General features: G+C 38.6%; 15 non-coding genes across 15 annotated transcripts; all 15 read right to left on the bottom strand.

Annotated features, from left to right (window-relative positions):
* Positions 1-491: 491 nt before the first annotated feature.
* Positions 492-573, bottom strand: TRNAS-GCU (transfer RNA serine (anticodon GCU)). The gene has a single exon. It is a non-coding gene; the product is annotated as a tRNA-Ser (tRNA).
* A 1,007-nt stretch (positions 574-1,580) lies between these two features.
* On the bottom strand, positions 1,581-1,662 carry TRNAS-GCU (transfer RNA serine (anticodon GCU)). The gene has a single exon. It is a non-coding gene; the product is annotated as a tRNA-Ser (tRNA).
* Positions 1,663-3,802: 2,140 nt separating this feature from the next.
* Positions 3,803-3,884, bottom strand: TRNAS-GCU (transfer RNA serine (anticodon GCU)). The gene has a single exon. It is a non-coding gene; the product is annotated as a tRNA-Ser (tRNA).
* Positions 3,885-4,891: 1,007 nt separating this feature from the next.
* On the bottom strand, positions 4,892-4,973 carry TRNAS-GCU (transfer RNA serine (anticodon GCU)). Its single transcript has one exon. It is a non-coding gene; the product is annotated as a tRNA-Ser (tRNA).
* Positions 4,974-7,397: 2,424 nt separating this feature from the next.
* Positions 7,398-7,479, bottom strand: TRNAS-GCU (transfer RNA serine (anticodon GCU)). Its single transcript has one exon. It is a non-coding gene; the product is annotated as a tRNA-Ser (tRNA).
* A 1,336-nt stretch (positions 7,480-8,815) lies between these two features.
* On the bottom strand, positions 8,816-8,897 carry TRNAS-GCU (transfer RNA serine (anticodon GCU)). Its single transcript has one exon. It is a non-coding gene; the product is annotated as a tRNA-Ser (tRNA).
* Positions 8,898-9,615: 718 nt separating this feature from the next.
* TRNAS-GCU (transfer RNA serine (anticodon GCU)) lies at positions 9,616-9,697 on the bottom strand. The gene has a single exon. It is a non-coding gene; the product is annotated as a tRNA-Ser (tRNA).
* A 1,336-nt stretch (positions 9,698-11,033) lies between these two features.
* On the bottom strand, positions 11,034-11,115 carry TRNAS-GCU (transfer RNA serine (anticodon GCU)). The gene has a single exon. It is a non-coding gene; the product is annotated as a tRNA-Ser (tRNA).
* A 722-nt stretch (positions 11,116-11,837) lies between these two features.
* TRNAS-GCU (transfer RNA serine (anticodon GCU)) lies at positions 11,838-11,919 on the bottom strand. The gene has a single exon. It is a non-coding gene; the product is annotated as a tRNA-Ser (tRNA).
* A 1,007-nt stretch (positions 11,920-12,926) lies between these two features.
* On the bottom strand, positions 12,927-13,008 carry TRNAS-GCU (transfer RNA serine (anticodon GCU)). The gene has a single exon. It is a non-coding gene; the product is annotated as a tRNA-Ser (tRNA).
* A 722-nt stretch (positions 13,009-13,730) lies between these two features.
* Positions 13,731-13,812, bottom strand: TRNAS-GCU (transfer RNA serine (anticodon GCU)). The gene has a single exon. It is a non-coding gene; the product is annotated as a tRNA-Ser (tRNA).
* A 1,007-nt stretch (positions 13,813-14,819) lies between these two features.
* On the bottom strand, positions 14,820-14,901 carry TRNAS-GCU (transfer RNA serine (anticodon GCU)). The gene has a single exon. It is a non-coding gene; the product is annotated as a tRNA-Ser (tRNA).
* A 1,007-nt stretch (positions 14,902-15,908) lies between these two features.
* TRNAS-GCU (transfer RNA serine (anticodon GCU)) lies at positions 15,909-15,990 on the bottom strand. The gene has a single exon. It is a non-coding gene; the product is annotated as a tRNA-Ser (tRNA).
* Positions 15,991-20,694: 4,704 nt separating this feature from the next.
* Positions 20,695-20,776, bottom strand: TRNAS-GCU (transfer RNA serine (anticodon GCU)). Its single transcript has one exon. It is a non-coding gene; the product is annotated as a tRNA-Ser (tRNA).
* A 1,903-nt stretch (positions 20,777-22,679) lies between these two features.
* On the bottom strand, positions 22,680-22,761 carry TRNAS-GCU (transfer RNA serine (anticodon GCU)). The gene has a single exon. It is a non-coding gene; the product is annotated as a tRNA-Ser (tRNA).
* Positions 22,762-23,860: the final 1,099 nt, after the last annotated feature.

Below are 23,860 nucleotides of genomic sequence, written 5' to 3' on the forward strand. Positions count from 1 at the left end.
GAAAGCTTTGCTACACTTGATGCACTCCAATGCTAGAAATGTGTACTTAGCGCTTCTTAAGTAGCATGGAATGCATGAATTCCCTTTAGATTTTGTCTTCAAGTGTGTGGAGAATAGGTCTGCTATCGTTTACTGGACTTCATCTAAAGGATTGTGTTTTGTAGTCTAGTTTGTGTTAGTTCTACACATAAAATTGGGGATGCTAATAATGTGAATTTTTGTTTGATTGTTGCAATTAAGACAAGGCTTATGGTTAAGCTCTACATATCAGGGGGAAAACTGTTCTCTTTGTCCAGGTGAGGAACCGCAACAACATTAAATCTAAAATAAATAAGGATCCGTGTCTATTTATGTAGTGAAAGTGCCACGGATCCTCCTTTAAAATTGCCTCATATTTACAAGAAGATGACAGTTGTCATTCGATAACGTGATCCATCCACACAAGGCAAAATGAATTGGCAAAGTTCTACAAGAAACCTTTGAAGAAAAGTCGACGAAGATGGGATTTGAACCCATGCGTGCAGAGCACAATGGATTAGCAGTCCATCGCCTTAACCACTCGGCCACCTCGTCTGGCTTTGGTGTTTTTTAGCGGTTAGACGCGGTCCGTGCTATACGCGGTCACCGTGAGATCCGTGGAATGTAGACCAGGTCAGCGAATGGCTCATGTTCAAATTTTAGAAATCTACAGCTTGAAAGAAGAGCAGAAATTGCAAAGATCATTTCTGAATGCTTTTCGTGGATCTTATAGTTAAACTCCTAGAAATAAGAGATGTAGTAAATGATACATTAACCAAGGATGTTGAAAGCTTTGCTACACTTGATGCACTCCAATGCTAGAAATGTGTACTTAGCGCTTCTTAAGTAGCATGGAATGCATGAATTCCCTTTAGATTTTGTCTTCAAGTGTGTGGAGAATAGGTCTGCTATCGTTTACTGGACTTCATCTAAAGGATTGTGTTTTGTAGTATAGTTTGTGTTAGTTCTACACATAAAATTGGGGAGGCTAATAATGTGAATTTTTGTTTGATTGTTGCAATTAAGACAAGGCTTAGGGTTAAGCTCTACATATCAGGGGGAAAACTGTTCTCTTTGCCCAGGTGAGGAACCGCAACAACATTAAATCTAAAATAAATAAGGATCCGTGTCTATTTATGTAGTGAAAGTGCCACGGATCCTACTTTAAAATGGCCTCATATTTACAAGAAGATGACAGTTGTCATTCAATAAGGTGATCCACACATGGGCAAATGATTTGGCAAAGTTCTACAAGAAACCGTGAGATACGTAGAAATTGCAAAGATAATTTCTGATTGCTTTTCGTGGATCTGATAGTTAAACTCCTAGAAATTTAGAGATGTAGTAAATGAGATAGTTCTCTTTGCCCAGGTGAGGAACCGCTACAGCATTAAATCTAACATAAATAAGGATCCGTGCTTATTTATATAGTAAATGTTCCACGGATCCTCCTTTAAAATGGACTGATATTTACAAGAAGATGACAGTTGTCATTCGATAAGGTGATCCACACAAGGCAAAATGAATTGGCAAAGTTCTACAAGAAAGCTTTGAAGAAAAGTCGACAAAGATGGGATTCGAACCCATGCGTGCAGAGCACAATGGATTAGCAGTCCATCGCCTTAACCACTCGGCCACCTCGTCTGGCTTTGGTGTTTTTTAGCGGTTAGACGCGGTCCGTGCTATACGCGGTCACCGTGAGATCCGTGGAATGTAGAGCAGCTCAGCGAATGGCTCATGTTCAAATTTTAGAAATCTACAGCTTGAAAGAAGAGCAGAAATTGCAAAGATCATTTCTGAATGCTTTTCGTGGATCTTATAGTTAAACTCCTAGAAATAAGAGATGTAGTAAATGATACATTAACCAAGGATGTTGAAAGCTTTGCTACACTTGATGCACTCCAATGCTAGAAATGTGTACTTAGCGCTTCTTAAGTAGAATGGAATGCATGAATTCCCTTTAGATTTTGTCTTCAAGTGTGTGGAGAATAGGTCTGCTATCGTTTACTGGACTTCATCTAAAGGATTGTGTTTTGTAGTCTAGTTTGTGTTAGTTCTACACATAAAATTGGGGAGGCTAATAATGTGAATTTTTGTTTGATTGTTGCAATTAAGACAAGGCTTAGGGTTAAGCTCTACATATCAGGGGGAAACTGTTCTCTTTGCCCAGGTGAGGAACCGCAGCAACATTAAATGTAAACTAAATAAGGATCCTTGTCTATTTATGTAGTGAAAGTGCCACGGATCCTCCTTTAAAATGGCCTCATATTTACAAGAAGATGACAGTTGTCATTCGATAAGGTGATCCACACATGGGCAAATGAGTTGGCAAAGTTCTACAAGAAACCGTGAGATACGTAGAAATTGCAAAGATCATTTCTGAATGATTTTCGTGTATCTGATAGTTAAACTCCTAGAAATTTAGAGATGTAGTAAATGATATAGTTCTCTTTGCCCAGGTGTGGAACCGCTACAGCATTAAATCTAAAATAAATAAGGATCCGTGCTTATTTATATAGTGAATGTTCCACGGATCCTCCTTTAAAATGGACTGATATTTACAAGAAGATGACAGTTGTCATTCGATAAGGTGATCCACACAATAGGTCTGCTATCGTTTACTGGACTTCATCTAAAGGATTGTGTTTTGTAGTCTAGTTTGTGTTAGTTCTACACATAAAATTGGGGAGGCTAATAATGTGAATTTTTGTTTGATTGTTGCAATTAAGACAAGGCTTAGGGTTAAGCTCTACATATCAGGGGGAAAACTGTATTCTTTGTCCAGGTGAGGAACCGCAACAACATTAAATCTAAAATAAATAAGGATCTGTGTCTATTTATGTAGTGAAAGTGCCACGGATCCTCCTTTAAAATTGCCTCATATTTACAAGAAGATGTCAGTTGTCATTCGATAAGGTGATCCATCCACACAAGGCAAAATGAATTGGCAAAGTTCTACAAGAAAGCTTTGAAGAAAAGTCAACGAAGATGGGATTTGAACCCATGCGTGCAGAGCACAATGGATTAGCAGTCCATCGCCTTAACCACTCGGCCACCTCATCTGGCTTTGGTGTTTTTTAGCGGTTAGACGCGGTCCGTGCTATACGCGGTCACCGTGAGATCCGTGGAATGTAGACCAGGTCAGCGAATGGCTCATGTTCAAATTTTAGAAATCTACAGCTTGAAAGAAGAGCAGAAATTGCAAAGATCATTTCTGAATGCTTTTCGTGGATCTTATAGTTAAACTCCTAGAAATAAGAGATGTAGTAAATGATACATTAACCAAGGATGTTGAAAGCTTTGCTACACTTGATGCACTCCAATGCTAGAAATGTGTACTTAGCGCTTCTTAAGTAGCATGGAATGCATGAATTCCCTTTAGATTTTGTCTTCAAGTGTGTGGAGAATAGGTCTGCTATCGTTTACTGGACTTCATCTAAAGGATTGTGTTTTGTAGTCTAGTTTGTGTTAGTTCTACACATAAAATTGGGGATGCTAATAATGTGAATTTTTGTTTGATTGTTGCAATTAAGACAAGGCTTATGGTTAAGCTCTACATATCAGGGGGAAAACTGTTCTCTTTGTCCAGGTGAGGAACCGCAACAACATTAAATCTAAAATAAATAAGGATCCGTGTCTATTTATGTAGTGAAAGTGCCACGGATCCTCCTTTAAAATTGCCTCATATTTACAAGAAGATGACAGTTGTCATTCGATAAGGTGATCCATCCACACAAGGCAAAATGAATTGGCAAAGTTCTACAAGAAACCTTTGAAGAAAAGTCGACGAAGATGGGATTTGAACCCATGCGTGCAGAGCACAATGGATTAGCAGTCCATCGCCTTAACCACTCGGCCACCTCGTCTGGCTTTGGTGTTTTTTAGCGGTTAGACGCGGTCCGTGCTATACGCGGTCACCGTGAGATCCGTGGAATGTAGACCAGGTCAGCGAATGGCTCATGTTCAAATTTTAGAAATCTACAGCTTGAAAGAAGAGCAGAAATTGCAAAGATCATTTCTGAATGCTTTTCGTGGATCTTATAGTTAAACTCCTAGAAATAAGAGATGTAGTAAATGATACATTAACCAAGGATGTTGAAAGCTTTGCTACACTTGATGCACTCCAATGCTAGAAATGTGTACTTAGCGCTTCTTAAGTAGCATGGAATGCATGAATTCCCTTTAGATTTTGTCTTCAAGTGTGTGGAGAATAGGTCTGCTATCGTTTACTGGACTTCATCTAAAGGATTGTGTTTTGTAGTATAGTTTGTGTTAGTTCTACACATAAAATTGGGGAGGCTAATAATGTGAATTTTTGTTTGATTGTTGCAATTAAGACAAGGCTTAGGGTTAAGCTCTACATATCAGGGGGAAAACTGTTCTCTTTGCCCAGGTGAGGAACCGCAACAACATTAAATCTAAAATAAATAAGGATCCGTGTCTATTTATGTAGTGAAAGTGCCACGGATCCTACTTTAAAATGGCCTCATATTTACAAGAAGATGACAGTTGTCATTCAATAAGGTGATCCACACATGGGCAAATGATTTGGCAAAGTTCTACAAGAAACCGTGAGATACGTAGAAATTGCAAAGATAATTTCTGATTGCTTTTCGTGGATCTGATAGTTAAACTCCTAGAAATTTAGAGATGTAGTAAATGAGATAGTTCTCTTTGCCCAGGTGAGGAACCGCTACAGCATTAAATCTAACATAAATAAGGATCCGTGCTTATTTATATAGTGAATGTTCCACGGATCCTCCTTTAAAATGGACTGATATTTACAAGAAGATGACAGTTGTCATTCGATAAGGTGATCCACACAAGGCAAAATGAATTGGCAAAGTTCTACAAGAAAGCTTTGAAGAAAAGTCGACAAAGATGGGATTCGAACCCATGCGTGCAGAGCACAATGGATTAGCAGTCCATCGCCTTAACCACTCGGCCACCTCGTCTGGCTTTGGTGTTTTTTAGCGGTTAGACGCGGTCCGTGCTATACGCGGTCACCGTGAGATCCGTGGAATGTAGAGCAGCTCAGCGAATGGCTCATGTTCAAATTTTAGAAATCTACAGCTTGAAAGAAGAGCAGAAATTGCAAAGATCATTTCTGAATGCTTTTCGTGGATCTTATAGTTAAACTCCTAGAAATAAGAGATGTAGTAAATGATACATTAACCAAGGATGTTGAAAGCTTTGCTACACTTGATGCACTCCAATGCTAGAAATGTGTACTTAGCGCTTCTTAAGTAGAATGGAATGCATGAATTCCCTTTAGATTTTGTCTTCAAGTGTGTGGAGAATAGGTCTGCTATCGTTTACTGGACTTCATCTAAAGGATTGTGTTTTGTAGTCTAGTTTGTGTTAGTTCTACACATAAAATTGGGGAGGCTAATAATGTGAATTTTTGTTTGATTGTTGCAATTAAGACAAGGCTTAGGGTTAAGCTCTACATATCAGGGGGAAACTGTTCTCTTTGCCCAGGTGAGGAACCGCAGCAACATTAAATGTAAACTAAATAAGGATCCTTGTCTATTTATGTAGTGAAAGTGCCACGGATCCTCCTTTAAAATGGCCTCATATTTACAAGAAGATGACAGTTGTCATTCGATAAGGTGATCCACACATGGGCAAATGAGTTGGCAAAGTTCTACAAGAAACCGTGAGATACGTAGAAATTGCAAAGATCATTTCTGAATGATTTTCGTGTATCTGATAGTTAAACTCCTAGAAATTTAGAGATGTAGTAAATGATATAGTTCTCTTTGCCCAGGTGTGGAACCGCTACAGCATTAAATCTAAAATAAATAAGGATCCGTGCTTATTTATATAGTGAATGTTCCACGGATCCTCCTTTAAAATGGACTGATATTTACAAGAAGATGACAGTTGTCATTCGATAAGGTGATCCACACAATAGGTCTGCTATCGTTTACTGGACTTCATCTAAAGGATTGTGTTTTGTAGTCTAGTTTGTGTTAGTTCTACACATAAAATTGGGGAGGCTAATAATGTGAATTTTTGTTTGATTGTTGCAATTAAGACAAGGCTTAGGGTTAAGCTCTACATATCAGGGGGAAACTGTTCTCTTTGCCCAGGTGAGGAACCGCAACAACATTAAATCTAAAATAAATAAGGATCTGTGTCTATTTATGTAGTGAAAGTGCCACGGATCCTCCTTTAAAATTGCCTCATATTTACAAGAAGATGACAGTTGTCATTCGATAAGGTGATCCATCCACACAAGGCAAAATGAATTGGCAAAGTTCTACAAGAAACCTTTGAAGAAAAGTCAACGAAGATGGGATTTGAACCCATGCGTGCAGAGCACAATGGATTAGCAGTCCATCGCCTTAACCACTCGGCCACCTCGTCTGGCTTTGGTGTTTTTTAGCGGTTAGACGCGGTCCGTGCTATACGCGGTCACCGTGAGATCCGTGGAATGTAGACCAGGTCAGCGAATGGCTCATGTTCAAATTTTAGAAATCTACAGCTTGAAAGAAGAGCAGAAATTGCAAAGATCATTTCTGAATGCTTTTCGTGGATCTTATAGTTAAACTCCTAGAAATAAGAGATGTAGTAAATGATACATTAACCAAGGATGTTGAAAGCTTTGCTACACTTGATGCACTCCAATGCTAGAAATGTGTACTTAGCGCTTCTTAAGTAGCATGGAATGCATGAATTCCCTTTAGATTTTGTCTTCAAGTGTGTGGAGAATAGGTCTGCTATCGTTTACTGGACTTCATCTAAAGGATTGTGTTTTGTAGTATAGTTTGTGTTAGTTCTACACATAAAATTGGGGAGGCTAATAATGTGAATTTTTGTTTGATTGTTGCAATTAAGACAAGGCTTAGGGTTAAGCTCTACATATCAGGGGGAAAACTGTTCTCTTTGCCCAGGTGAGGAACCGCAACAACATTAAATCTAAAATAAATAAGGATCCGTGTCTATTTATGTAGTGAAAGTGCCACGGATCCTACTTTAAAATGGCCTCATATTTACAAGAAGATGACAGTTGTCATTCAATAAGGTGATCCACACATGGGCAAATGATTTGGCAAAGTTCTACAAGAAACCGTGAGATACGTAAAAATTGCAAAGATAATTTCTGATTGCTTTTCGTGGATCTGATAGTTAAACTCCTAGAAATTTAGAGATGTAGTAAATGAGATAGTTCTCTTTGCCCAGGTGAGGAACCGCTACAGCATTAAATCTAACATAAATAAGGATCCGTGCTTATTTATATAGTGAATGTTCCACGGATCCTCCTTTAAAATGGACTGATATTTACAAGAAGATGACAGTTGTCATTCGATAAGGTGATCCACACAAGGCAAAATGAATTGGCAAAGTTCTACAAGAAAGCTTTGAAGAAAAGTCGACAAAGATGGGATTCGAACCCATGCGTGCAGAGCACAATGGATTAGCAGTCCATCGCCTTAACCACTCGGCCACCTCGTCTGGCTTTGGTGTTTTTTAGCGGTTAGACGCGGTCCGTGCTATACGCGGTCACCGTGAGATCCGTGGAATGTAGAGCAGCTCAGCGAATGGCTCATGTTCAAATTTTAGAAATCTACAGCTTGAAAGAAGAGCAGAAATTGCAAAGATCATTTCTGAATGCTTTTCGTGGATCTTATAGTTAAACTCCTAGAAATAAGAGATGTAGTAAATGATACATTAACCAAGGATGTTGAAAGCTTTGCTACACTTGATGCACTCCAATGCTAGAAATGTGTACTTAGCGCTTCTTAAGTAGAATGGAATGCATGAATTCCCTTTAGATTTTGTCTTCAAGTGTGTGGAGAATAGGTCTGCTATCGTTTACTGGACTTCATCTAAAGGATTGTGTTTTGTAGTCTAGTTTGTGTTAGTTCTACACATAAAATTGGGGAGGCTAATAATGTGAATTTTTGTTTGATTGTTGCAATTAAGACAAGGCTTAGGGTTAAGCTCTACATATCAGGGGGAAACTGTTCTCTTTGCCCAGGTGAGGAACCGCAACAACATTAAATCTAAACTAAATAAGGATCCTTGTCTATTTATGTAGTGAAAGTGCCACGGATCCTCCTTTAAAATGGCCTCATATTTACAAGAAGATGACAGTTGTCATTCGATAAGGTGATCCACACATGGGCAAATGAGTTGGCGAAGTTCTACAAGAAACCGTGAGATACGTAGAAATTGCAAAGATCATTTCTGAATGATTTTCGTGTATCTGATAGTTAAACTCCTAGAAATTTAGAGATGTAGTAAATGATATAGTTCTCTTTGCCCAGGTGTGGAACCGCTACAGCATTAAATCTAAAATAAATAAGGATCCGTGCTTATTTATATAGTGAATGTTCCACGGATCCTCCTTTAAAATGGACTGATATTTACAAGAAGATGACAGTTGTCATTCGATAAGGTGATCCACACAATAGGTCTGCTATCGTTTACTGGACTTCATCTAAAGGATTGTGTTTTGTAGTCTAGTTTGTGTTAGTTCTACACATAAAATTGGGGAGGCTAATAATGAGAATTTTTGTTTGATTGTTGCAATTAAGACAAGGCTTAGGGTTAAGCTCTACATATCAGGGGGAAAACTGTATTCTTTGTCCAGGTGAGGAACCGCAACAACATTAAATCTAAAATAAATAAGGATCCGTGTCTATTTATGTAGTGAAAGTGCCACGGATCCTCCTTTAAAATTGCCTCATATTTACAAGAAGATGACAGTTGTCATTCGATAAGGTGATCCATCCACACAAGGCAAAATGAATTGGCAAAGTTCTACAAGAAACCTTTGAAGAAAAGTCGACGAAGATGGGATTTGAACCCATGCGTGCAGAGCACAATGGATTAGCAGTCCATCGCCTTAACCACTCGGCCACCTCGTCTGGCTTTGGTGTTTTTTAGCGGTTAGACGCGGTCCGTGCTATACGCGGTCACCGTTAGATCCGTGGAATGTAGACCAGGTCAGCGAATGGCTCATGTTCAAATTTTAGAAATCTACAGCTTGAAAGAAGAGCAGAAATTGCAAAGATCATTTCTGAATGCTTTTCGTGGATCTTATAGTTAAACTCCTAGAAATAAGAGATGTAGTAAATGATACATTAACCAAGGATGTTGAAAGCTTTGCTACACTTGATGCACTCCAATGCTAGAAATGTGTACTTAGCGCTTCTTAAGTAGCATGGAATGCATGAATTCCCTTTAGATTTTGTCTTCAAGTGTGTGGAGAATAGGTCTGCTATCGTTTACTGGACTTCATCTAAAGGATTGTGTTTTGTAGTCTAGTTTGTGTTAGTTCTACACATAAAATTGTGGATGCTAATAATGTGAATTTTTGTTTGATTGTTGCAATTAAGACAAGGCTTAGGGTTAAGCTCCACATATCAGGGGGAAAACTGTTCTCTTTGCCCAGGTGAGGAACCGCAACAACATTAAATCTAAAATAAATAATGATCCGTGTCTATTTATGTAGTGAAAGTGCCACGGATCCTCCTTTAAAATTGCCTCATATTTACAAGAAGATGACAGTTGTCATTCGATAAGGTGATCCACACAAGGCAAAATGAATTGGCAAAGTTCTACAAGAAAGCTTTGAAGAAAAGTCGACAAAGATGGGATTCGAACCCATGCGTGCAGAGCACAATGGATTAGCAGTCCATCGCCTTAACCACTCGGCCACCTCGTCTGGCTTTGGTGTTTTTTAGCGGTTAGACGCGGTCCGTGCTATACGCGGTCACCGTGAGATCCGTGGAATGTAGAGCAGCTCAGCGAATGGCTCATGTTCAAATTTTAGAAATCTACAGCTTGAAAGAAGAGCAGAAATTGCAAAGATCATTTCTGAATGCTTTTCGTGGATCTTATAGTTAAACTCCTAGAAATAAGAGATGTAGTAAATGATACATTAACCAAGGATGTTGAAAGCTTTGCTACACTTGATGCACTCCAATGCTAGAAATGTGTACTTAGCGCTTCTTAAGTAGAATGGAATGCATGAATTCCCTTTAGATTTTGTCTTCAAGTGTGTGGAGAATAGGTCTGCTATCGTTTACTGGACTTCATCTAAAGGATTGTGTTTTGTAGTCTAGTTTGTGTTAGTTCTACACATAAAATTGGGGAGGCTAATAATGTGAATTTTTGTTTGATTGTTGCAATTAAGACAAGGCTTAGGGTTAAGCTCTACATATCAGGGGGAAACTGTTCTCTTTGCCCAGGTGAGGAACCGCAACAACATTAAATCTAAACTAAATAAGGATCCTTGTCTATTTATGTAGTGAAAGTGCCACGGATCCTCCTTTAAAATGGCCTCATATTTACAAGAAGATGACAGTTGTCATTCGATAAGGTGATCCACACATGGGCAAATGAGTTGGCGAAGTTCTACAAGAAACCGTGAGATACGTAGAAATTGCAAAGATCATTTCTGAATGATTTTCGTGTATCTGATAGTTAAACTCCTAGAAATTTAGAGATGTAGTAAATGATATAGTTCTCTTTGCCCAGGTGTGGAACCGCTACAGCATTAAATCTAAAATAAATAAGGATCCGTGCTTATTTATATAGTGAATGTTCCACGGATCCTCCTTTAAAATGGACTGATATTTACAAGAAGATGACAGTTGTCATTCGATAAGGTGATCCACACAATAGGTCTGCTATCGTTTACTGGACTTCATCTAAAGGATTGTGTTTTGTAGTCTAGTTTGTGTTAGTTCTACACATAAAATTGGGGAGGCTAATAATGAGAATTTTTGTTTGATTGTTGCAATTAAGACAAGGCTTAGGGTTAAGCTCTACATATCAGGGGGAAAACTGTATTCTTTGTCCAGGTGAGGAACCGCAACAACATTAAATCTAAAATAAATAAGGATCCGTGTCTATTTATGTAGTGAAAGTGCCACGGATCCTCCTTTAAAATTGCCTCATATTTACAAGAAGATGACAGTTGTCATTCGATAAGGTGATCCATCCACACAAGGCAAAATGAATTGGCAAAGTTCTACAAGAAACCTTTGAAGAAAAGTCGACGAAGATGGGATTTGAACCCATGCGTGCAGAGCACAATGGATTAGCAGTCCATCGCCTTAACCACTCGGCCACCTCGTCTGGCTTTGGTGTTTTTTAGCGGTTAGACGCGGTCCGTGCTATACGCGGTCACCGTTAGATCCGTGGAATGTAGACCAGGTCAGCGAATGGCTCATGTTCAAATTTTAGAAATCTACAGCTTGAAAGAAGAGCAGAAATTGCAAAGATCATTTCTGAATGCTTTTCGTGGATCTTATAGTTAAACTCCTAGAAATAAGAGATGTAGTAAATGATACATTAACCAAGGATGTTGAAAGCTTTGCTACACTTGATGCACTCCAATGCTAGAAATGTGTACTTAGCGCTTCTTAAGTAGCATGGAATGCATGAATTCCCTTTAGATTTTGTCTTCAAGTGTGTGGAGAATAGGTCTGCTATCGTTTACTGGACTTCATCTAAAGGATTGTGTTTTGTAGTCTAGTTTGTGTTAGTTCTACACATAAAATTGTGGATGCTAATAATGTGAATTTTTGTTTGATTGTTGCAATTAAGACAAGGCTTAGGGTTAAGCTCTACATATCAGGGGGAAAACTGTTCTCTTTGCCCAGGTGAGGAACCGCAACAACATTAAATCTAAAATAAATAATGATCCGTGTCTATTTATGTAGTGAAAGTGCCACGGATCCTCCTTTAAAATTGCCTCATATTTACAAGAAGATGACAGTTGTCATTCGATAAGGTGATCCATCCACACAAGGCAAAATGAATTGGCAAAGTTATACAAGAAACCTTTGAAGAAAAGTTGACGAAGATGGGATTCGAACCCATGCGTGCAGAGCACAATGGATTAGCAGTCCATCGCCTTAACCACTCGGCCACCTCGTCTGGCTTTGGTGTTTTTTAGCGGTTAGACGCGGTCCGTGCTATACGCGGTCACCGTGAGATCCGTGGAATGTAGACCAGGTCAGCGAATGGCTCATGTTCAAATTTTAGAAATCTACAGCTTGAAAGAAGAGCAGAAATTGCAAAGATCATTTCTGAATGCTTTTCGTGGATCTTATAGTTAAACTCCTAGAAATAAGAGATGTAGTAAATGATACATTAACCAAGGATGTTGAAAGCTTTGCTACACTTGATGCACTCCAATGCTAGAAATGTGTACTTAGCGCTTCTTAAGTAGCATGGAATGCATGAATTCCCTTTAGATTTTGTCTTCAAGTGTGTGGAGAATAGGTCTGCTATCGTTTACTGGACTTCATCTAAAGGATTGTGTTTTGTAGTATAGTTTGTGTTAGTTCTACACATAAAATTGGGGAGGCTAATAATGTGAATTTTTGTTTGATTGTTGCAATTAAGACAAGGCTTAGGGTTAAGCTCTACATATCAGGGGGAAAACTGTTCTCTTTGCCCAGGTGAGGAACCGCAACAACATTAAATCTAAAATAAATAAGGATCTGTGTCTATTTATGTAGTGAAAGTGCCACGGATCCTCCTTTAAAATGGCCTCATATTTACAAGAAGATGACAGTTGTCATTCGATAAGGTGATCCACACATGGGCAAATGAGTTGGCAAAGTTCTACAAGAAACCGTGAGATACGTAGAAATTGCAAAGATCATTTCTGAATGCTTTTCGTGGATCTGATAGTTAAACTCCTAGAAATTTAGAGATGTAGTAAATGATATAGTTCTCTTTGCCCAGGTGAGGAACCGCTACAGCATTAAATCTAAAATAAATAAGGATCCGTGCTTATTTATATATTGAATGTTCCACGGATCCTCCTTTAAAATGGACTGATATTTACAAGAAGATGACAGTTGTCATTCGATAAGGTGATCCACACAAGGCAAAATGAATTGACAAAGTTCTACAAGAAAGCTTTGAAGAAAAGTCGACGAAGATGGGATTCGAACCCATGCGTGCAGAGCACAATGGATTAGCAGTCCATCGCCTTAACCACTCGGCCACCTCGTCTGGCTTTGGTGTATTTTAGCGGTTAGACGCGGTCCGTGCTATACGCGATCACCGTGACTTCCGTGGAATGTAGACCAGGTCAGCGAATGGCTCATGTTCAAATTTTAGAAATCTACAGCTTGAAAGAAGAGCAGAAATTGCAAAGATCATTTCTGAATGCTTTTCGTGGATCTTATAGTTAAACTCCTAGAAATAAGAGATGTAGTAAATGATACATTAACCAAGGATGTTGAAAGCTTTGCTACACTTGATGCACTCCAATGCTAGAAATGTGTACTTAGCGCTTCTTAAGTAGAATGGAATGCATGAATTTACTTTAGATTTTGTCTTCAAGTGTGTGGAGAATAGGTCTGCTATCGTTTACTGGACTTCATCTAAAGGATTGTGTTTTGTAGTCTAGTTTGTGTTAGTTCTACACATAAAATTGGGGAGGCTAATAATGTGAATTTTTGTTTGATTGTTGCAATTAAGACAAGGCTTAGGGTTAAGCTCTACATATCAGGGGGAAAACTGTTCTCTTTGCCCAGGTGAGGAACCGCAACAACATTAAATCTAAAATAAATAAGGATCTGTGTCTATTTATGTAGTGAAAGTGCCACGGATCCTCCTTTAAAATTGCCTCATATTTACAAGAAGATGACAGTTGTCATTCGATAAGGTGATCCATCCACACAAGGCAAAATGAATTGGCAAAGTTATACAAGAAACCTTTGAAGAAAAGTTGACGAAGATGGGATTCGAACCCATGCGTGCAGAGCACAATGGATTAGCAGTCCATCGCCTTAACCACTCGGCCACCTCGTCTGGCTTTGGTGTTTTTTAGCGGTTAGACGCGGTCCGTGCTATACGCGGTCACCGTGAGATCCGTGGAATGTAGACCAGGTCAGCGAATGGCTCATGTTCAAATTTTAGAAATCTACAGCTTGAAAGAAGAGCAGAAATTGCAAAGATCATTTCTGAATGCTTTTCGTGGATCTTATAGTTAAACTCCTAGAAATAAGAGATGTAGTAAATGATACATTAACCAAGGATGTTGAAAGCTTTGCTACACTTGATGCACTCCAATGCTAGAAATGTGTACTTAGCGCTTCTTAAGTAGCATGGAATGCATGAATTCCCTTTAGATTTTGTCTTCAAGTGTGTGGAGAATAGGTCTGCTATCGTTTACTGGACTTCATCTAAAGGATTGTGTTTTGTAGTATAGTTTGTGTTAGTTCTACACATAAAATTGGGGAGGCTAATAATGTGAATTTTTGTTTGATTGTTGCAATTAAGACAAGGCTTAGGGTTAAGCTCTACATATCAGGGGGAAAACTGTTCTCTTTGCCCAGGTGAGGAACCGCAACAACATTAAATCTAAAATAAATAAGGATCTGTGTCTATTTATGTAGTGAAAGTGCCACGGATCCTCCTTTAAAATGGCCTCATATTTACAAGAAGATGACAGTTGTCATTCGATAAGGTGATCCACACATGGGCAAATGAGTTGGCAAAGTTCTACAAGAAACCGTGAGATACGTAGAAATTGCAAAGATCATTTCTGAATGCTTTTCGTGGATCTGATAGTTAAACTCCTAGAAATTTAGAGATGTAGTAAATGATATAGTTCTCTTTGCCCAGGTGAGGAACCGCTACAGCATTAAATCTAAAATAAATAAGGATCCGTGCTTATTTATATAGTGAATGTTCCACGGATCCTCCTTTAAAATGGACTGATATTTACAAGAAGATGACAGTTGTCATTCGATAAGGTGATCCACACAAGGCAAAATGAATTGACAAAGTTCTACAAGAAAGCTTTGAAGAAAAGTCGACGAAGATGGGATTCGAACCCATGCGTGCAGAGCACAATGGATTAGCAGTCCATCGCCTTAACCACTCGGCCACCTCGTCTGGCTTTGGTGTATTTTAGCGGTTAGACGCGGTCCGTGCTATACGCGATCACCGTGACTTCCGTGGAATGTAGACCAGGTCAGCGAATGGCTCATGTTCAAATTTTAGAAATCTACAGCTTGAAAGAAGAGCAGAAATTGCAAAGATCATTTCTGAATGCTTTTCGTGGATCTTATAGTTAAACTCCTAGAAATAAGAGATGTAGTAAATGATACATTAACCAAGGATGTTGAAAGCTTTGCTACACTTGATGCACTCCAATGCTAGAAATGTGTACTTAGCGCTTCTTAAGTAGAATGGAATGCATGAATTTACTTTAGATTTTGTCTTCAAGTGTGTGGAGAATAGGTCTGCTATCGTTTACTGGACTTCATCTAAAGGATTGTGTTTTGTAGTCTAGTTTGTGTTAGTTCTACACATAAAATTGGGGAGGCTAATAATGTGAATTTTTGTTTGATTGTTGCAATTAAGACAAGGCTTAGGGTTAAGCTCTACATATCAGGGGGAAAACTGTTCTCTTTGCCCAGGTGAGGAACCGCAACAACATTAAATCTAAAATAAATAAGGATCTGTGTCTATTTATGTAGTGAAAGTGCCACGGATCCTCCTTTAAAATGGCCTCATATTTACAAGAAGATGACAGTTGTCATTCGATAAGGTGATCCACACATGAGCAAATGAGTTGGCAAAGTTCTACAAGAAACCGTGAGATACGTAGAAATTGCAAAGATCATTTCTGAATGCTTTTCGTGGATCTGATAGTTAAACTCCTAGAAATTTAGAGATGTAGTAAATGATATAGTTCTCTTTGCCCAGGTGAGGAACCGCTACAGCATTAAATCTAAAATAAATAAGGATCCGTGCTTATTTATATAGTGAATGTTCCACGGATCCTCCTTTAAAATGGACTGATATTTACAAGAAGATGACAGTTGTCATTCGATAAGGTGATCCACACAAGGCAAAATGAATTGACAAAGTTCTACAAGAAAGCTTTGAAGAAAAGTCGACGAAGATGGGATTCGAACCCATGCGTGCAGAGCACAATGGATTAGCAGTCCATCGCCTTAACCACTCGGCCACCTCGTCTGGCTTTGGTGTTTTTTAGCGGTTAGACGCGGTCCGTGCTATACGCGGTCACCGTGACATCCGTGGAATGTAGACCAGGTCAGCGAATGGCTCATGTTCAAATTTTAGAAATCTACAGCTTGAAAGAAGAGCAGAAATTGCAAAGATCATTTCTGAATGCTTTTCGTGGATCTTATAGTTAAACTCCTAGAAATAAGAGATGTAGTAAATGATACATTAACCAAGGATGTTGAAAGCTTTGCTACACTTGATGCACTCCAATGCTAGAAATGTGTACTTAGCGCTTCTTAAGTAGCATGGAATGCATGAATTCCCTTTAGATTTTGTCTTCAAGTGTGTGGAGAATAGGTCTGCTATCGTTTACTGGACTTCATCTAAAGGATTGTGTTTTGTAGTCTAGTTTGTGTTAGTTCTACACATAACATTGGGGAGGCTAATAATGTGAATTTTTGTTTGATTGTTGCAATTAAGACAAGGCTTAGGGTTAAGCTCTACATATCAGGGGGAAAACTGTTCTCTTTGCCCAGGTGAGGAACCGCAACAACATTAAATCTAAAATAAATAAGGATCCGTGTCTATTTATGTAGTGAAAGTGCCACGGATCCTCCTTTAAAATGGCCTCATATTTACAAGAAGATGACAGTTGTCATTCGATAAGGTGATCCACACATGGGCAAATGAGTTGGCAAAGTTCTACAAGAAACCGTGAGATACGTAGAAATTGCAAAGATCATTTCTGAATGCTTTTCGTGGATCTGATAGTTAAACTCCTAGAAATTTAGAGATGTAGTAAATGATATAGTTCTCTTTGCCCAGGTGAGGAACCGCTACAGCATTAAATCTAAAATAAATAAGGATCCGTGCTTATTTATATAGTGAATGTTCCACGGATCCTCCTTTAAAATGGACTGATATTTACAAGAAGATGACAGTTGTCATTCGATAAGGTGATCCACACAATAGGTCTGCTATCGTTTACTGGACTTCATCTAAATGATTGTGTTTTGTAGTCTAGTTTGTGTTAGTTCTAGACATAAAATTGGGGAGGCTAATAATGTGAATTTTTGTTTGATTGTTGCAATTAAGACAAGGCTTAGGGTTAAGCTCTACATATCAGGGGGAAAACTGTTCTCTTTGCTCAGGTGAGGAACCGCAACAACATTAAATCTAAAATAAATAAGGATCCGTGTCTATTTATGTAGTGAAAGTGCCACGGATCCTCCTTTAAAATGGCCTCATATTTACAAGAAGATGACAGTTGTCATTCAATAAGGTGATCCACACATGGGCAAATGAGTTGGCAAAGTTCTACAAGAAACCGTGAGATACGTAGAAATTGCAAAGATCATTTCTGAATGCTTTTCGTGGATCTGATAGTTAAACTCCTAGAAATTTAGAGATGTAGTAAATGAGATAGTTCTCTTTGCCCAGGTGAGGAACCGCTACAGCATTAAATCTAAAATAAATAAGGATCCGTGCTTATTTATATAGTGAATGTTCCACGGATCCTCCTTTAAAATGGACTGATATTTACAAGAAGATGACAGTTGTCATTCGATAAGGTGATCCACACATGGGCAAATGAGTTGGCAAAGTTCTACAAGAAACCGTGAGATACGTAGAAATTGCAAAGATCATTTCTGAATGCTTTTCGTGGATCTGATAGTTAAACTCCTAGAAATTTAGAGATGTAGTAAATGATATAGTTCTCTTTGCCCAGGTGTGGAACCGCTACAGCATTAAATCTAAAATAAATAAGGATCCGTGCTTATTTATATAGTGAATGTTCCACGGATCCTCCTTTAAAATGGACTGATATTTACAAGAAGATGACAGTTGTCATTCGATAAGGTGAACCATCCACACAAGGCAAAATGAATTGGCAAAGTTCTACAAGAAAGCTTTGAATAAAAGTCGACGAAGATGGGATTCGAACCCATGCGTGCAGAGCACAATGGATTAGCAGTCCATCTCCTTAATCACTCGGCCACCTCGTCTGACTTTGGTGTTTTTTAGCGGTTAGACGCGGTCCGTGCTATACGCGGTCACCGTGAGATCCGTGGAATGTAGACCAGGTCAGCGAATGGCTCATGTTAAAATTTTAGAAATCTACAGCTTGAAAGAAGAGCAGAAATTGCAAAGATCATTTCTGAATGCTTTTCGTGGATCTTATAGTTAAACTCCTAGAAATAAGAGATGTAGTAAATGATACATTAACCAAGGATGTTGAAAGCTTTGCTACACTTGATGCACTCCAATGCTAGAAATGTGTACTTAGCGCTTCTTAAGTAGCATGGAATGCATGAATTCCCTTTAGATTTTGTCTTCAAGTGTGTGGAGAATAGGTCTGCTATCGTTTACTGGACTTCATCTAAAGGATTGTGTTTTGTAGTCTAGTTTGTGTTAGTTCTACACATAACATTGGGGAGGCTAATAATGTGAATTTTTGTTTGATTGTTGCAATTAGACAAGGCTTAGGGTTAAGCTCTACATATCAGGGGGAAAACTGTTCTCTTTGCCCAGGTGAGGAACCGCAACAACATTAAATCTAAAATAAATAAGGATCCGTGTCTATTTATGTAGTGAAAGTGCCACGGATCCTCCTTTAAAATGGCCTCATATTTACAAGAAGATGACAGTTGTCATTCGATAAGGTGATCCACACATGGGCAAATGAGTTGGCAAAGTTCTACAAGAAACCGTGAGATACGTAGAAATTGCAAAGATCATTTCTGAATGCTTTTCGTGGATCTGATAGTTAAACTCCTAGAAATTTAGAGATGTAGTAAATGATATAGTTCTCTTTGCCCAGGTGAGGAACCGCTACAGCATTAAATCTAAAATAAATAAGGATCCGTGCTTATTTATATAGTGAATGTTCCACGGATCCTCCTTTAAAATGGACTGATATCTACAAGAAGATGACAGTTGTCATTCGATAAGGTGATCCATCCACACAAGGCAAAATGAATTGGCAAAGTTCTACAAGAAAGCTTTGAAGAAAAGTCAACGAAGATGGGATTCGAACCCATGCGTGCAGAGCACAATGGATTAGCAGTCCATCGCCTTAACCACTCGGCCACCTCGTCTGGCTTTGGTGTTTTTTAGCGGTTAGACGCGGTCCGTGCTATACGCGGTCACCGTGACATCCGTGGAATGTAGACCAGGTCAGCGAATGGCTCATGTTCAAATTTTAGAAATCTACAGCTTGAAAGAAGAGCAGAAATTGCAAAGATCATTTCTGAATGCTTTTCGTGGATCTTATAGTTAAACTCCTAGAAATAAGAGATGTAGTAAATGATACATTAACCAAGGATGTTGAAAGCTTTGCTACACTTGATGCACTCCAATGCTAGAAATGTGTACTTAGCGCTTCTTAAGTAGAATGGAATGCATGAATTCCCTTTAGATTTTGTCTTCAAGTGTGTGGAGAATAGGTCTGCAATCGTTTACTGGACTTCATCTAAAGGATTGTGTTTTGTAGTCTAGTTTGTGTTAGTTCTACACATAAAATTGGGGAGGCTAATAATGTGAATTTTTGTTTGATTGTTGCAATTAAGACAAGGCTTAGGGTTAAGCTCTACATATCAGGGGGAAAACTGTTCTCTTTGCCCAGGTGAGGAACCGCAACAACATTAAATCTAAAATAAATAAGGATCTTTGTCTATTTATGTAGTGAAAGTGCCACGGATCCTCCTTTAAAATGGCCTCATATTTACAAGAAGATGACAGTTGTCATTCGATAAGGTGATCCACACATGGGCAAATGAGTTGGCAAAGTTCTACAAGAAACCGTGAGATACGTAGAAATTGCAAAGATCATTTCTGAATGCTTTTCGTGGATCTGATAGTTAAACTCCTAGAAATTTAGAGATGTAGTAAATGATATAGTTCTCTTTGCCCAGGTGAGGAACCGCTACAGCATTAAATCTAAAATAAATAAGGATCCGTGCTTATTTATATAGTGAATGTTCCACGGATCCTCCTTTAAAATGGACTGATATTTACAAGAAGATGAGAGTTGTCATTCGATAAGGTGATCCACACAATAGGTCTGCTATCGTTTACTGGACTTCATCTAAAGGATTGTGTTTTGTAGTCTAGTTTGTGTTAGTTCTACACATAAAATTGGGGAGGCTAATAATGTGAATTTTTGTTTGATTGTTGCAATTAAGACAAGGCTTAGGGTTAAGCTCTACATATCAGGGGGAAACTGTTCTCTTTGCCCAGGTGAGGAACCGCAACAACATTAAATCTAAAATAAATAAGGATCCGTGTCTATTTATGTAGTGAAAGTGCCACGGATCCTCCTTTAAAATGGCCTCATATTTACAAGTTGTCATTCGATAAGGTGATCCACACATGGGCAAATGAGTTGGCAAAGTTCTACAAGAAACCGTGAGATACGTTGAAATTGCAAAGATCATTTCTGAATGCTTTTCGTGGATCTGATAGTTAAACTCCTAGAAATTTAGAGATGTAGTAAATGATATAGTTCTCTTTGCCCAGGTGAGGAACCGCTACAGCATTAAATCTAAAATAAATAAGGATCCGTGCTTATTTATATAGTGAATGTTCCACGGATCCTCCTTTAAAATGGACTGATATTTACAAGAAGATGACAGTTGTCATTCGATAAGGTGATCCATCCACACAAGGCAAAATGAATTGGCAAAGTTCTACAAGAAAGCTTTGAAGAAAAGTCGACGAAGATGGGATTCGAACCCATGCGTGCAGAGCACAATGGATTAGCAGTCCATCGCCTTAACCACTCGGCCACCTCGTCTGGCTTTGGTGTTTTTTAGCGGTTAGACGCGGTCCGTGCTATACGCGGTCACCGTGACATCCGTGGAATGTAGACCAGGTCAGCGAATGGCTCATGTTCAAATTTTAGAAATCTACAGCTTGAAAGAAGAGCAGAAATTGCAAAGATCATTTCTGAATGCTTTTCGTGGATCTTATAGTTAAACTCCTAGAAATAAGAGATGTAGTAAATGATACATTAACCAAGGATATTGAAAGCTTTGCTACACTTGATGCACTCCAATGCTAGAAATGTGTACTTAGCGCTTCTTAAGTAGCATGGAATGCATGAATTCCCTTTAGATTTTGTCTTCAAGTGTGTGGAGAATAGGTCTGCTATCGTTTACTGGACTTCATCTAAAGGATTGTGTTTTGTAGTCTAAGTTGTGTTAGTTCTACACATAAAATTGGGGAGGCTAATAATGTGAATTTTTGTTTGATTGTTGCAATTAAGACAAGGCTTAGGGTTAAGCTCTACATATCAGGGGGAAAACTGTTCTCTTTGCCCAGGTGAGGAACCGCAACAACATTAAATCTAAAATAAATAAGGATCCGTGTCTATTTATGTAGTGAAAGTGCCACGGATCCTCCTTTAAAATGGCCTCATATTTACAAGAAGATGACAGTTGTCATTCGACAAGGTGATCCACACATGGGCAAATGAGTTGGCAAAGTTCTACAAGAAACCGTGAGATACGTAGAAATTGCAAAGATCATTTCTGAATGCTTTTCGTGGATCTGATAGTTAAACTCCTAGAAATTTAGAGATGTAGTAAATGATATAGTTCTCTTTGCCCAGGTGAGGAACCGCTACAGCATTAAATCTAAAATAAATAAGGATCCGTGTCTATTTATGTAGTGAAAGTGCCACGGATCCTCCTTTAAAATGGCCTCATATTTACAAGAAGATGACAGTTGTCATTCGATAAGGTGATCCACACATGGGCAAATGAGTTGGCAAAGTTCTACAAGAAACCGTGAGATACGTAGAAATTGCAAAGATCATTTCTGAATGCTTTTCGTGGATCTGATAGTTAAACTCCTAGAAATTTAGAGATGTAGTAAATGATATAGTTCTCTTTGCCCAGGTGAGGAACCGCTACAGCATTAAATCTAAAATAAATAAGGATCCGTGCTTATTTATATAGTGAATGTTCCACGGATCCTCCTTTAAAATGGACTGATATTTACAAGAAGATGACAGTTGTCATTCGATAAGGTGATCCACACAATAGGTCTGCTATCGTTTACTGGACTTCATCTAAAGGATTGTGTTTTGTAGTCTAGTTTGTGTTAGTTCTACACATAAAATTGGGAGGCTAATAATGTGAATTTTTGTTTGATTGTTGCAATTAAGACAAGGCTTAGGGTTAAGCTCTACATATCAGGGGGAAACTGTTCTCTTTGCCCAGGTGAGGAACCGCAACAACATTAAATCTAAAATAAATAAGGATCCGTGTCTATTTATGTAGTGAAAGTGCCACGGATCCTCCTTTAAAATGGCCTCTTATTTACAAGTTGTCATTCGATAAGGTGATCCACACATGGGCAAATGAGTTGGCAAAGTTCTACAAGAAACCGTGAGATACGTAGAAATTGCAAAGATCATTTCTGAATGCTTTTCGTGGATCTGATAGTTAAACTCCTAGAAATTTAGAGATGTAGTAAATGATATAGTTCTCTTTGCCCAGGTGAGGAACCGCTACAGCATTAAATCTAAAATAAATAAGGATCCGTGCTTATTTATATAGTGAATGTTCCACGGATCCTCCTTTAAAATGGACTGATATTTACAAAAAGATGACAGTTGTCATTCGATAAGGTGATCTATCCACACAAGGCAAAATGAATTGGCAAAGTTCTACAAGAAAGCTTTGAAGAAAAGTCGACGAAGATGGGATTCGAACCCATGCGTGCAGAGCACAATGGATTAGCAGTCCATCGCCTTAACCACTCGGCCACATCGTCTGGCTTTGGTGTATTTTATCGGTTAGACGCGGTCCGTGCTATACGCGATCACCGTGACTTCCGTGGAATGTAGACCAGGTCAGCGAATGGCTCATGTTCAAATTTTAGAAATCTACAGCTTGAAAGAAGAGCAGAAATTGCAAAGATCATTTCTGAATGCTTTTCGTGGATCTTATAGTTAAACTCCTAGAAATAAGAGATGTAGTAAATGATACATTAACCAAGGATGTTGAAAGCTTTGCTACACTTGATGCACTCCAATGCTAGAAATGTGTACTTAGCGCTTCTTAAGTAGAATGGAATGCATGAATTTACTTTAGATTTTGTCTTCAAGTGTGTGGAGAATAGGTCTGCTATCGTTTACTGGACTTCATCTAAAGGAATGTGTTTTGTAGTCTAGTTTGTGTTAGTTCTACACATAAAATTGGGGAGGCTAATAATGTGAATTTTTGTTTGATTGTTGCAATTAAGACAAGGCTTAGGGTTAAGCTCTACATATCAGGGGGAAAACTGTTCTCTTTGCCCAGGTGAGGAACCGCAACAACATTAAATCTAAAATAAATAAGGATCTGTGTCTATTTATGTAGTGAAAGTGCCACGGATCCTCCTTTAAAATGGCCTCATATTTACAAGAAGATGACAGTTGTCATTCGATAAGGTGATCCACACATGGGCAAATGAGTTGGCAAAGTTCTACAAGAAACCGTGAGATACGTAGAAATTGCAAAGATCATTTCTGAATGCTTTTCGTGGATCTGATAGTTAAACTCCTAGAAATTTAGAGATGTAGTAAATGATATAGTTCTCTTTGCCCAGGTGAGGAACCGCTACAGCATTAAATCTAAAATAAATAAGGATCCGTGCTTATTTATATAGTGAATGTTCCACGGATCCTCCTTTAAAATGGACTGATATTTACAAGAAGATGACAGTTGTCATTCGATAAGGTGATCCACACAAGGCAAAATGAATTGACAAAGTTCTACAAGAAAGCTTTGAAGAAAAGTCGACGAAGATGGGATTCGAACCCATGCGTGCAGAGCACAATGGATTAGCAGTCCATCGCCTTAACCACTCGGCCACCTCATCTGGCTTTGGT

The sequence above is a fragment of the Pelobates fuscus genome, chromosome 1 (genome assembly GCF_036172605.1).
Source record: "Pelobates fuscus isolate aPelFus1 chromosome 1, aPelFus1.pri, whole genome shotgun sequence".
Lineage (NCBI taxonomy): Eukaryota > Metazoa > Chordata > Amphibia > Anura > Pelobatidae > Pelobates > Pelobates fuscus.